Source organism: Coenobita brevimanus, chromosome 67, assembly GCF_032717465.1.
Source record: "Coenobita brevimanus isolate Jiangsu-jjx chromosome 67, ASM3271746v2, whole genome shotgun sequence".
Taxonomy (NCBI): Eukaryota; Metazoa; Arthropoda; class Malacostraca; order Decapoda; family Coenobitidae; genus Coenobita; species Coenobita brevimanus.
Genome location: NC_137020.1, coordinates 23,843,938 through 23,856,168, shown reverse-complemented (window position 1 = coordinate 23,856,168; position 12,231 = coordinate 23,843,938). Strand labels below are relative to the sequence as shown.

Below are 12,231 nucleotides of genomic sequence, written 5' to 3'. Positions count from 1 at the left end.
AAAAGCACTGACAATGACAGTGATTTCAGTGTAAATAATTGTACATAGTAATAATATAAGTATTAAGAGTGACAGTCACTCCAGTGTAAGAAGTTGAAAGCATATTTTTCTATTCTATGTTCTGACAGTGACAGTTTGGTGTGTAGAAAATATTATTTTTATAACTAATGACAGTGACACTGATGAATAAGGCACTAAACTGACAGCGAGAGTGAAAGTGAGCGATAGAAATGAAGTGCGAGTGGCCGACAGGAGCGAGAATAAAGTGCCTGCCGTAAGGCAGAACAAAATCGCGCCGCGGTGGTCTTTCTCATTCCCGCTTCACAACACTGGCAGTGACAGTGATTTTTATGGCCGTAATAGTGCCAAGCGAGCCTTTGGGAAGTACTATGAAGGAAAATAATGTAGTATACATGATTTTAGCTGTGAAAAGGGAAATGTGTGTTCAGTGACAGGAAGACCGCCGCTGCGCTGCATGTCAGCCGTTGATTGTAGCCTTATTTTCAGTGCTTATTGTACAAATACGGATTCCAAACTACCTGTACGTTGTTGTATAAAGTGTACTGTGACAGATTGAGGCTGTGGTAGAGGGGAAACCGGGTTGCTGGAGGTGTGAAAGTGAAGACTTTGTTACCCAACTTTGCAAGTCTCCACAAGTCCTTTGGTAGTCCATGAAGGCTCAACACCTGTCTCAGGAGAAAGCTGAATGTAAGTACTATATGCCATAAAAATTGTAATGTTCTAGGGTTAATCTCTGATTTTTGGTAAATATTTTCCCACAGGTACTCAGACCTCTCTACAACCCCGCCACACGGGGGGGATCGGCTGTACACGGCCGCGTTTAAGGGGTTAACAGCGATTTAAGGGTGCCGGCAGTCTGACAGCCACTTAGCTGTGATTTACGAATCCGTGATTTATAAACACGTGATATACGTGGATTGAGTGTGTATATATAAGTAATCCCTCTAATATCCGAACGCCCAATATCCAAATATCCCCACTAACCGGACATAATCGTCCCGGGATCCAATATTCCCAAAATGGGCCAAAAACCGCAAAACATTCGAAAAAAATCTGACTTTTTTCCCTCCCGTAATTTGAAATTGCCGCGTGGCGCCGAACAGCTGTTACACGATGGTCCCTTCACCCCTTCCTTCCTCCCCCTCCCCCGTCAAGGTTGCCATTTGGTATTTCTCATTACCAAGTGTGGGCCAATTGGTAATGAAAAATTCGTTCAGTAATGAATCAGAATAATGCATTACCAAATGGATTTTTCACATGTATGAGGATACACAGGATGGAGATGTGGATTGTTTGCTCTCTCTGATTAATCTGCTACCCTACATAGCGTGAAAATAATCAACATGGTGTTAATTATAAGGAGAGTGAGTACATGTATTTCCACTTGTATATGAGGGAGGGGGGGGGTGAGTTGGGGGGAGGGTAGTCAAATGGTGGGTGACAGAGTGACTTGGAGGCGTTTTGTCTGCAGCCACCCTTTGCGGGATTAGGGCGTCGGGCTATAGATAGATATATAATTAGTGAAGGATAAATGCTAGCTTTACGAATTTGGTAAAGAAAAGTTAAATTTGGTAATGAAAGTTGAGGAGATTGGTAATGTGGCCGTTGCGATCTGGCAACTCTGTTACCCCGCCATCATCAACAGTCACAGCCAAACTCCGATCAAGAGCAGATGCTTTGAGCAGTGCAAGCCACAGGTGCTTGTTTTTTGTGAATAAACAGTGAATAAACTGCAATACCTCGCCACTAGAACACACGGGAATTTACAGTGTTGTGCAGTGTTAAGAAATTAGAATTTGGAGTGCAGAGGATTAACTGTGGACTGCAAACTGGCGGTTCAAACTAGTCCAGGAGCCAGGGACTTGTAAGTACCCAGAATGTTTAATATTGTATAAACTCACCTCTAAAACCTCATTTTATGGTTCTTTTGAATTTATTTCAGTCTTTTATGTCCCTTATTGGTGTGATTTGGGTCTTAAATAGGTGCAATGCATGTCCAGAGGGAGCTGTATAGGTGTTTTTCTGAGTTAGGGTCCATAAGTACAAGTCCAGGAGGCTGGGGCCCAATATCCCGACAGGATCACTATCCGGACATGCCTTTGGCTCTATTACGTCGGATATTGGAGGGATTACTTACAGTATATATATATATATATATATATATATATATTGTAGTGTTGGAGTGGCTTTGGATGTGTGTGTAGTCTGTGAACCAAGTGTAATCGGCCCGCGCAAGCCGACTGGGTGCAAGCATACTTTATAGTAAGCAACACTGGTTCAACCACAGCACCCCTTGTGTCCGTCAATACAGTACGTGGCCGGGTGAACACTCCCAAAGTTTATTACCTTGGCGGGGCATGAACCCTGGTTCACCCGGTTACGAAACGTACACTCTACCACTGTACCACAGAGGCTCCATATATATATATATATATATATATACATATATCATCATCATCATCAGCCGCTGAGGTCCACTGCAGGACAGCCTATCCCTACCGAAGCAGGGAAGATACAGCAAATGTATCTCTACTCAGTGGCTTAGGTTGTCTGGTAGAGACTGTATGTAGGGTGAGAAGTGCTTGTGAGTGTGATTGTAGTGTTGCAGTGGCTTTGGATGTGTGTGTAGTCTGTGAATCGTGTAATCGGCCCGCCATAAGCAGACTGGGTGCAAGAATACTAGTATGTGACACTGGTTCAACCACAGCACCCCTTGTGCCTGCCAAAGTAGCAAGTGGCTTGGTGAACGCTTCCTAAAGCTTTTACAACTCTGGCGGGAGCCAAACCTGAGCTCACCAGCGTGCAAAATGCACACTCTAACACCGTACCACAGAGGCTCATATACATATATATATATATATATATATATATATATATATATACACAGTATTTATATATATTTTATGTGTTCGACTCTGGGAACAGGCTTCACAATCTGCTCCCAAGGCCCAGTAGTCCTCCTACATATCATACACCTCTACATGTCACCACTTTGGCACTAACACCCACCATCCATGCTGAATACATGCTAGGGTTGTCTCATACAGGACTGGTGTATTGGTATTAGCGGGGATATTTTTACGACATGTCAGCAGGTCTTCTGGTAGATCGGTATAGTCTGCTTTACATGAAATTCAAATACTTAAACTGTTCCCTGCCCCAGTGGGGATTTGAACCTGGGTCCGGTAGGACCGCAGAAGTCGAACTTTTAGAAAACTGAATCTTCGGTAAGACTACTCAGGCTGAGACCAAGTATGTATGCAGGCTGAGATGCGGAGGTAGGGGGACAAAGGTGGCGCCAGGCGGATATGTGGCCGCCAGTCTGCTGCTTGTCTGATTTCACCGACTTTGAAGTCTCAGATTATCTTGAAGGTATGCAAAAAGTTGGTGAGAAGAATATTAATGAAGATGATGTCATCCAGTGGCTTGAAATAGATGCAGATGATCCTGGGTATCATCACCAAACAGAAGAAGAAATTGCTGAGTCCATGGATGGGAAGAAAGATGAAGATGACGACGACGAGGAAGAGAACGGTGATGTTGGACGCAAGAATCCATACAAATTATCCCAAGTTCGTGAAGCAATGGATGTTGTCCTATCTTGGCTGGATTATATTGATGATGCAGAAGCACAAAATTTTTATACGCATGTAAGGGTGTTGCGAGGCTTGGTTATCCATCGCCATTATTTGCAGCAGCAGGAGAAGATCCATGACTTCTTTAAGCCTATGCCAAGGTGTTGGCCTATCCTTCCTCCTGATTCCAGCAGTGATTCTGCTTCTACAGCTCTTCAGATAGCCTGCACTTCAAGTAGTGTTGGCACAGACACAGAATAGTGTGTGTGTGTGTGTGTGTGTGTGTGTGTGTGTGTGTGTGTGTTCTTACCTAATTGTATCTTTACAGGAATGAGTCAAGCTCGTATTGTCCCGTGTCTTAGACCATATTTATCGTACATATCCTTAAATTTGTGAATTGTTTTGGCACACACTATTTCATTCGGTAGTGCATTCCATTGATCAATTGCTCTGTTTGGGAAACTGAATTTCCTTATGTGTTTATCACCTCTCTTCTTATGCAGTTTTTTGCAGTGTCCTCTTGCTAATGCTTCTCCATATGTTAAGTAATTATTTATGTCTATTTTCTCCTTTCCTGATATGCACTTATGTAGCATTATCATGTCACCTCTTTTCCTTCTCTCCTGTAGTGTTGGCAGATTCAGTTTATTTAGTCTTTCTTCGTAGCTTAGGTCCCTTAAGCTTGGTATCCATCTTGTAGCGGCCCTTTGAACTTTTTCAATCTTGTCTATATGCTTTTTGAGATGAGGACTCCAGACTATTGATGCATATTCCAGGGTTGGTCTAATGAATGATGTTATTATCCTTCTTAGCATCTCTTCATTTATGTATGTGAATGCTATTCTCATATTTGCAAGCAGTGTATACATGTTCCGTACCTTCTCGCTGATGTGGTCAGCCAGAGGTAGTCTGTTATTGATAATCACACCTAGGTCTTTCTCTCTTTCTGATGTGTATAGGGTTTTATTTCCTAACTTATACTCCCAATCAGGTCTTTTTCCACTTCTTGATTACATGACACTTGTCCACATTGAATTCCATTTGCCATGTACTACTCCATTCATGAAGTTTATTTAATTCTTCTTGTAGCTCCCTACAAGAGTCTGTGCTAGTAAATCTCCTTTGTATTTTTGCATCATCTGCAAACATATTCAGATAGCTCTCATTTCCAGTGTTACTGTTTATATCATTTATGTACACTAGAAACATGATTGGTGCCAGCACCGAACCCTGTGGTACTCCACTAGTCACTTCTTTCCATGATGAGTAGTTTCCTCTTAGTACTGTCCTCATTTCTCTTTTTATGAGAAAGTCTTGCATCCAACAAAACAGTTTGCCTCGAATTCCTCCTTGATGGTACAGCTTCCATAAAAGTCTTTGGTGTGGTACTGTGTCAAAAGCTTTCTTGAAATCTAAATAGATACTGTCCACCCATCCTTCCCTTTCCTGTATTGTGTTTGTTACTCTGTCATAGAGCTCAACAAATTAGTAACACATGATTTTCCTTTTCTGAAGCCAAACTGTCTTTCTGTTATCATACTGTGTTCTTCTAGATGATTTACCCAAGCTTTTCTTATAAGTTTTTCTAATACCTTGCTTACAACACTGGTCAGTGATACTGGTCGGTAGTTGAGAGGATTTTGTCTATTTCCTTTCTTGAATAAGGGGACTATATTTGCTTTTTTCCAATTATCAGGTAGTTTCCCTTGACTCAAGGATTTCTTGAAAATTAAAAATAATGGTTTACTTAACTCCTTTGCACATTCTCGTAACACCCAACATGAAATTTCATCAGGACCACTTGCTTTTCCTCTGTCTAATGTACTTAACTCCTCCTGTATTACTTTTTCTGCTATTTGTATATCTGGTAGTATGTGTGGACATGCGTGTTCCACATATTCCCTCTCAAAATTTTTTTCTTCTGTAAAAACTAATTGGAAATTCTTATTTAGTGCTTCACAAATATCTTTCTCTTGTGTATAAGTGATTCCCTCGTCTGTGATGGATTGTATTATATCTTTTACTTTGGTTTTGCTTCTGATATAGCTGTAAAACAGCTTTGGTTCATCACTACTTTTATTTATTATATCCTCCTCAAACTGTTTTTGGGCTTCCCTCCTTATTCTTGTATAGTCGTTTCTTGCCTGTTTGTAATTACGCCCTTTCACTATTGTGTCTTCTGTATCTATTCCACAACAAATCTCTTTTCTTTTGATTTTTTACATTCTGTATTGAACCATTTCTGTATTTTCTTATCTGCTTCTTTGTGCTGTGGGATGTACTTCTGGACTCCTATTTCATAAAATTCACAAAATTTTTTATATACAGCATTTAAATCTTGTCCTCTAAGCTCATTTTCCCAATCAACTTCTAAGAAATACTTCTTTAGGTCTTGATAATTTCCCTTTTTATAGTTTAGTCTCTTTTTGTAACTGTCATTGCTGTTTACTATGTCATATGCTATCCTGAAGTTATAATTTAGTACTGTATGATCGCTTTTGCCGAGTGGAGGGTGATATATTAAACTGTCAATGTCATTTTCTTGCCTACTAAATATTAGATCTAGCACTGAAGGTACATCAAGTCCTCTTTTTCTAGTGGTTTCCCTCACATGTTGCGTTAAGAAAAACTCTTGTACGAGATCCAGGAGCTTTTGGTCCCAAGAGCTTTCTTGGCTATTTATATCTAGAGTATTCCAATTTATATTTGTATTGAAATCCCCAGTTAGTATAATTCTTTCCGATTTCTCTTCCATTTTATGTAGCAAGGATCTTATACTCTGAATCGTACTCTCTGCCAGGTCCTCATATTTGTCTCTTTCCCATGTGTTTGATCTGGGTGGCATATACAAATTGGCTACAATTACTTTACCTTCAGATGTGTCGATCTCTACTGCAATCAGTTCTACTTGTGATGGTATATCTAGGTTTATTTCCTTGACTTTTAGATTTTTTTTAGTTAATATTATAATTCCTCCTCTTTTTTTTAAGTTTCTGTCTCTTCTCCATATATTGTATTCCTCTAAGTTTAGTATGTCATTGGATATCCTTGGTGTTAATTTTGTCTCAGTTAGGCATATTATTTGTGGTTCATTTTCTCTGACATAATCAATCATCTCTAGTAATTTAGATACCATTCCATCCACATTTGAGTAAATCAACTTTATCATCTTGTTTATATACTTGTCATGACATGGTTCTACTAACTTCCTCCTTTTTCTTCCATCCTGTTTGTGTACCACTTTCGTACCTGCAATCCTATTACTTTGTAAAAAAAAAAATTCTTCTTGTCCTCTTCTGATCTTCCCTCATTTTTTGTTTTTGCTTCCTCCCTTTTCTCTTTCAGTAATTCCAGTTCCTCTTGTGTTAGGCATCTTTTTATCCATACATTTTTGAACTCCTCTTTTCCATAAGATTCTTTGCATTTTTTAGTATCTCTTCCACAGTGTTTACACTCTGGAAAGTCACCTTTAGAGGTCTTGTCTTGCTTTTCTCGTATTTCCCTAACCTTCTGTGTTCCTCTATGTCTTTACTACAGATTTCCTCTGATACTTCTTTCAGTAAGTTCATTACATTTGCCATCTCCTTTTTGTCTCTAGTGATTTTGTTTTTAATTTCTTCCTCTTCTATACCAGTGATTACTATTGATTTATTTATTTCTACTGAATCTCTGACTAACTTTGGATTGTTTTGGATTTTTCTTTTCACTTCCTTTTTAATGTTTTTTCCTCCACCCTTGTTTCTAAGTCTTTCTTTACTTTCACCATTTCAGCATACGTGGTTTCTACATCATTTTTGTAGCTTTGCACAGCTTCATTCACCTGTGTTATCTTCTCCTCAATATCACTGCTCTGGTCCATAAGACTGCTTGCTTGTCTAATTGTCTCTGTGTCATTTTTTAACTCTTCCATAACACTCTCGTGATTAACTACTGTACTTCCCATTTCACTCACTTTCTTCCTAAGCATATTCAATTCCACTGTTAGTTCACTGTGTGTGTGTGTGTGTGTGTGTGTGTGTGTGTGTGTGTGTGTGTGTGCGCGCGTGGGTGCATGGGTGCGTGGGTGCATGGGTGCGTGCGTGCGTGTGTGTTTACGAAAACTGTAATTTGACTAAATGAAAAAAAAAATGTGTTCGTGTGACAGTGTTAAGTGACCATGATTAAGGTTCAGTATTATTACTACTGCAAGTGTTACATTGCAGTCTATTATAGTGATTACATTTAAGTTTAATTCTTAATGTTCAGTGAAATAAATACTAGGTACTGTTTAGAATGTTACGTTAAATTGTGAACTCCACCACCTCCGTCTCCAACACAATCTGCCGACGAGTCTGTACTACCTCTAAAGAAAGGTAAATTAGGTGAACTGAATTTCTGTTTTGTCTTTCTTTACTCATTTATACACTGTATATGCTCCTTTACTTTAGTGTTGAAAAGAGAAGTAATAAGTATTGTCTTTGCAATCTGGGGGTGTGAAAATCCATCCCAATACAAGCTGCTGACAAGTCTGTACTGCCTCTATGAATAGTTTTCTACCAATTAAAGGTATATTAAATGCACTGAATTGTTTTTTGCCATAACTTATTTATTTATAAATGCTCCTTTAATATAGTGTTTAAAGGACAATATAGGTATTGTCCTAGCAATTTTGGGGGATGAAAATTGGTAAGATGGAAAATTCAGTAATTCGAACCAGGGTAGAGCCCCATATAGTTCGACTTGTGAAGGGTTTACTGTGTGTGTGTGTGTGTGTATATATATATATATATATATATATATATATATATATATATATATATATATACAGTATATATATATATATATACATATATATATATATATATATATATATATATATATATATATATATATATATATACTATATATATATATATATATATATATATATACACACACACACATATAGTTTGACTTGTGAAGGGTTTACTGTATATATACCATATATACAGTATATATATATATATATATATATATATATAGACCTACATATACAGCAAAAGTCCTGTAATCCGAATCGCAGGGGACCGAGGGTAATTCGGACTGGTGTTGTTTTCGGACTATTGGGAGGGACCTTTGAACAATTGAAATATGTGTATGATCATTAAATAATTACTTAAAATGATGTGGGTTATTGTTTTACTCACCGGAAATGCACAGAAGTGTAAATGAATAGTTGCAGTCAGCCACACTCAAGTCGAAGGGCAAGTCCATGCTAGATAAATCCTTAGATAAAGCTCAGAAAATTTTGAAAAAAGCCCAGAATAATTCAAAAAATTTCACTTTAAAAAATTCAGAGCATTGGGATATTCAGATTATTGGTGGTTGGACTAGAGGACTTTTACTATATATATATATATATATATATACACACACAGTACCAGTACTGTACTTTGTAATATAATTAGCCTACATCATCTCACCAAGATGTGCCTCAACTTGCTCCTATTACTTACCGGTAGCTTTCATTTTTCCCTGATGTGTGACAGCCAGCCTAGTCCCTAAATCCTAACCAACTCTATCTAACCATGATGTGTCTCAGCTAGCCCCTGATACTAAACAAACTCCACCACACCTAAGTCCAACATACCATGGCATCATAATGTTAGTCACCAGAAATTATGTTTAGTCCTTTCAAAATATTCTGCATACACATGAACACATGTCAACAAGTGAGTTGGTGTAAGGTTAGTGTCTGTTCCTGTCACACAACTAACTCAAAGACAAACAACCACCCATGATGGGATTAAGGCACCTGGCTATAGGTAGAGAGACAGACTTCCACCAGAAATTACCAAGGATGATATAAGCCCTACCCATCAACTCCAATCCCTTAATGATGGAAATATACAAAAGCGAGTGGAATACAACAAGCCATTTTAGGCATTAATCTACCCTAATTCCACTTTACTTAACCTTCGCTTAAGTAATTCAGTCCTAACTAAAACCAATTCCAACTTCATTTAACAGCCTCACAGTCAGAACTATCATCCTGTACACTACAAGATGCTGTGTATCATAGCATACCAAATGCCAGCTACCTCTGTGTGTTATACCATACAATGTCGCAACATTTTCATTATTTTTTATTTCCGATGGAAGTGTCACAGATCAGGTGCTTGTATAGGCAAGACATAACTATAAAACACCCCCCAGATAACCAGAGAATGTTTGAGCTAAACTTTATGTATACCAACTGTAAACTGAGGGCAGGTATGTAATATTAACATCTGGCATACCAGTTTAACAAGGACACAGGATGACAATTACGATGTACAGAAAGTATCTTGACCTTCATATTCCATAAACAAAGTGGGAAGAATCCAGTACCTGAGAAACCACATTACCATGTGATCCAAACGGAAAATGCTATGATAAACATACAAAAATACACTTATTTGATCCGATAAGATCAAATTAACTAGATGCTCCGCCAAGTACTAGTACGGTCGGGTACTCCTGTATCGAAAAAATTAGGCTTCTCCAAACTTACCCTGATTTACCAGCCCTTTTTCCGCACAACAACTTAAATAAAACTTCTGACTATGTAAAGAGAATCATCACACTGCAGTGTAATAATACTGTATCGCTGAAATGAAGTAGCGTCCACGATACAACGTTTGTTTACGTCTGAAATGGTCGCTTTACTTCCGATTCGTAAGAGACTGCCAGATGTTATTTTATTTTATTTTATTTTTTTTTTTACTAAACATATATTTGATAACTTTTTTCAGCTCTATTTACTTCTAATCCTAAGATAATAATATTGATTTACATCACAATCAAAATAGGTACGAGACACATTATCATAAAAATGTAGAATTAGAAATCTTTGGGAGGTGGAAGGCGAAGAGCTAAAAGATTGATTGAAATATTAAAGTGTAATGTATACATGCTACATATACTGCAAAAGAAGGTGTTACAAGCTCAAAATTTTGCTGTGACTTACGTACGGCGGTACTGTGACTTCAAATTCCAAGAAGGCTAAACCAGTGGGATACGAGAAAAAATGAAAACTTGAGACTGAAGCCTGTTGAACTATATGCGATAGCTGCCCGTGAAGTGTAGGCTGCTAGGCTCATGTGGCTTTTACCGTTTTCCTCTCCTTCCATGGAAGAACGCCATCATCATGCATGACTCACGTCCATGGTTTCTTAAGGATACTCACTGAGGCCACAGCCAAAACGAGTCACTAGCCATTGTAATCATAGCCTTGACCACAGCCTGCCTCAGAACTCGAAACAAAAGTAATAAACAAAGACAAGTGAAGCACAGCATCTCGCTGCAGAGATCTACAGTTTCACATGTATCGGCTCACTCCCTGTGCCAACCACCCATAAGGCCAATCTGCAACCACTTATCAGGCTTAGGAGATTATCTGTTGTCGAGAATATTGACGACATGAAGTGGACATGGCTCTGAGTAACTGTCAGTGTGAGCTTGGCTTTCCTGTAAGCCAAGAAACCATTTACAACGCTGGGTGGTAACCATATAACCAAACCATACGTGTTCCCTACGTGTCAACAAATGGGTTGGTGGAGGGTTAGTGCCCCTCCCCGTAAAACAACTAACTCAAAGTCAAATGGCCACCCTTTACGGGATTATGGCGTCTGGCAATAGATAGATAGATATTATCTATATAAACGTGATTGTGAGAGTAAACATAGTGCTAAATGACGATAAGACCCATCACTAAAGTATAGCAGTGAAAAGTGAACGATACTAGAGAGGCAGAGGTCAAGAGTAGGACCTGTTTTGTCACGCTGCCTAAAAAAAACTGAGAGGAATGATGCTCTCAGGCCCATGTGACTCACTCTAAGCTGAATACTAGAGTTATTCCGAACATGAGAGGTTTAATGACTGAACCCACTGGAGTCATTAACCTCTTGTATTAGCCGATGTGTTTACAAATGTCAATTTTGTTTGCAACTACCAAACAACCCTATTCAGGTTAGGGGAGATTTTTCAAGTTGGAGGGGTTAGGTCTCTCTAGCCTACAGCACCTTTAGCACTTTCATTACTACAGCACATTTACTCTCACCTGACGAAGATCCCCTAATCCCTCTCAGCTCAGTTGTTGACCAAGAATAGTCCGACTGGTTGGTTGATCTTGCTAGTAACCAAGGAGACTCATTCCTGCTTCATAACTAGGACTCATTGATTTTCATGCAACCACTACTTTAGTAATCAAGATGTCAGAGTAGCCCAGCTCCCTCAGATGAAAACAAACGGGCAATGACCTGGTGGCAGCAAGAATGAAGTATAAAATAGGTCTAACTATCTGTCCATCTATTTATAGCCAGACGCCAGAATCCCGTTTGTCTTATAGTTGTTTTACAGGGAGGGACACTAACCTTCCGTCAACACACTTGTTGACGCGTAAAGAACACGTTTGGGTTGGTTATATGGTTACCACCCAACGTTATAAACAGTTTCCTGGGTTACAGGAAACCAGTAGGCTTGGCACTCAATGTAAAATCACCTGAAAGGGAAAGAAGAGTAACAGAAAGTGACAGGAAAGATGGGAGAAACAGGAAGAGAGGAGGGCAGACAAAGAAAAAAAAAAATACAAGTGAAGGAAATAGTAGCCAGCACTACATCAAGTGAGTGGATGATG

The 12,231-nt window shown here is 38.9% G+C and overlaps 1 protein-coding gene across 3 annotated transcripts in view; it reads right to left on the bottom strand.

The window, feature by feature from the left end:
• Window positions 1-10,243, bottom strand: part of Tango4 (transport and golgi organization 4) — a 33,328-nt gene extending 23,085 nt beyond the window's left edge. For 2 of the 3 annotated variants that reach the window (XM_080276872.1, XM_080276874.1), the window contains exon 1: window positions 10,108-10,243. The gene's annotated coding sequence lies outside the window, so the exon portion shown is untranslated. Of the gene's footprint in view, window positions 1-9,944; window positions 10,037-10,107 lie in introns of those variants that run through there. The other variant, XM_080276873.1, reaches the window with a different exon arrangement.
• Between the last annotated feature and the right edge of the window lie 1,988 nt (window positions 10,244-12,231).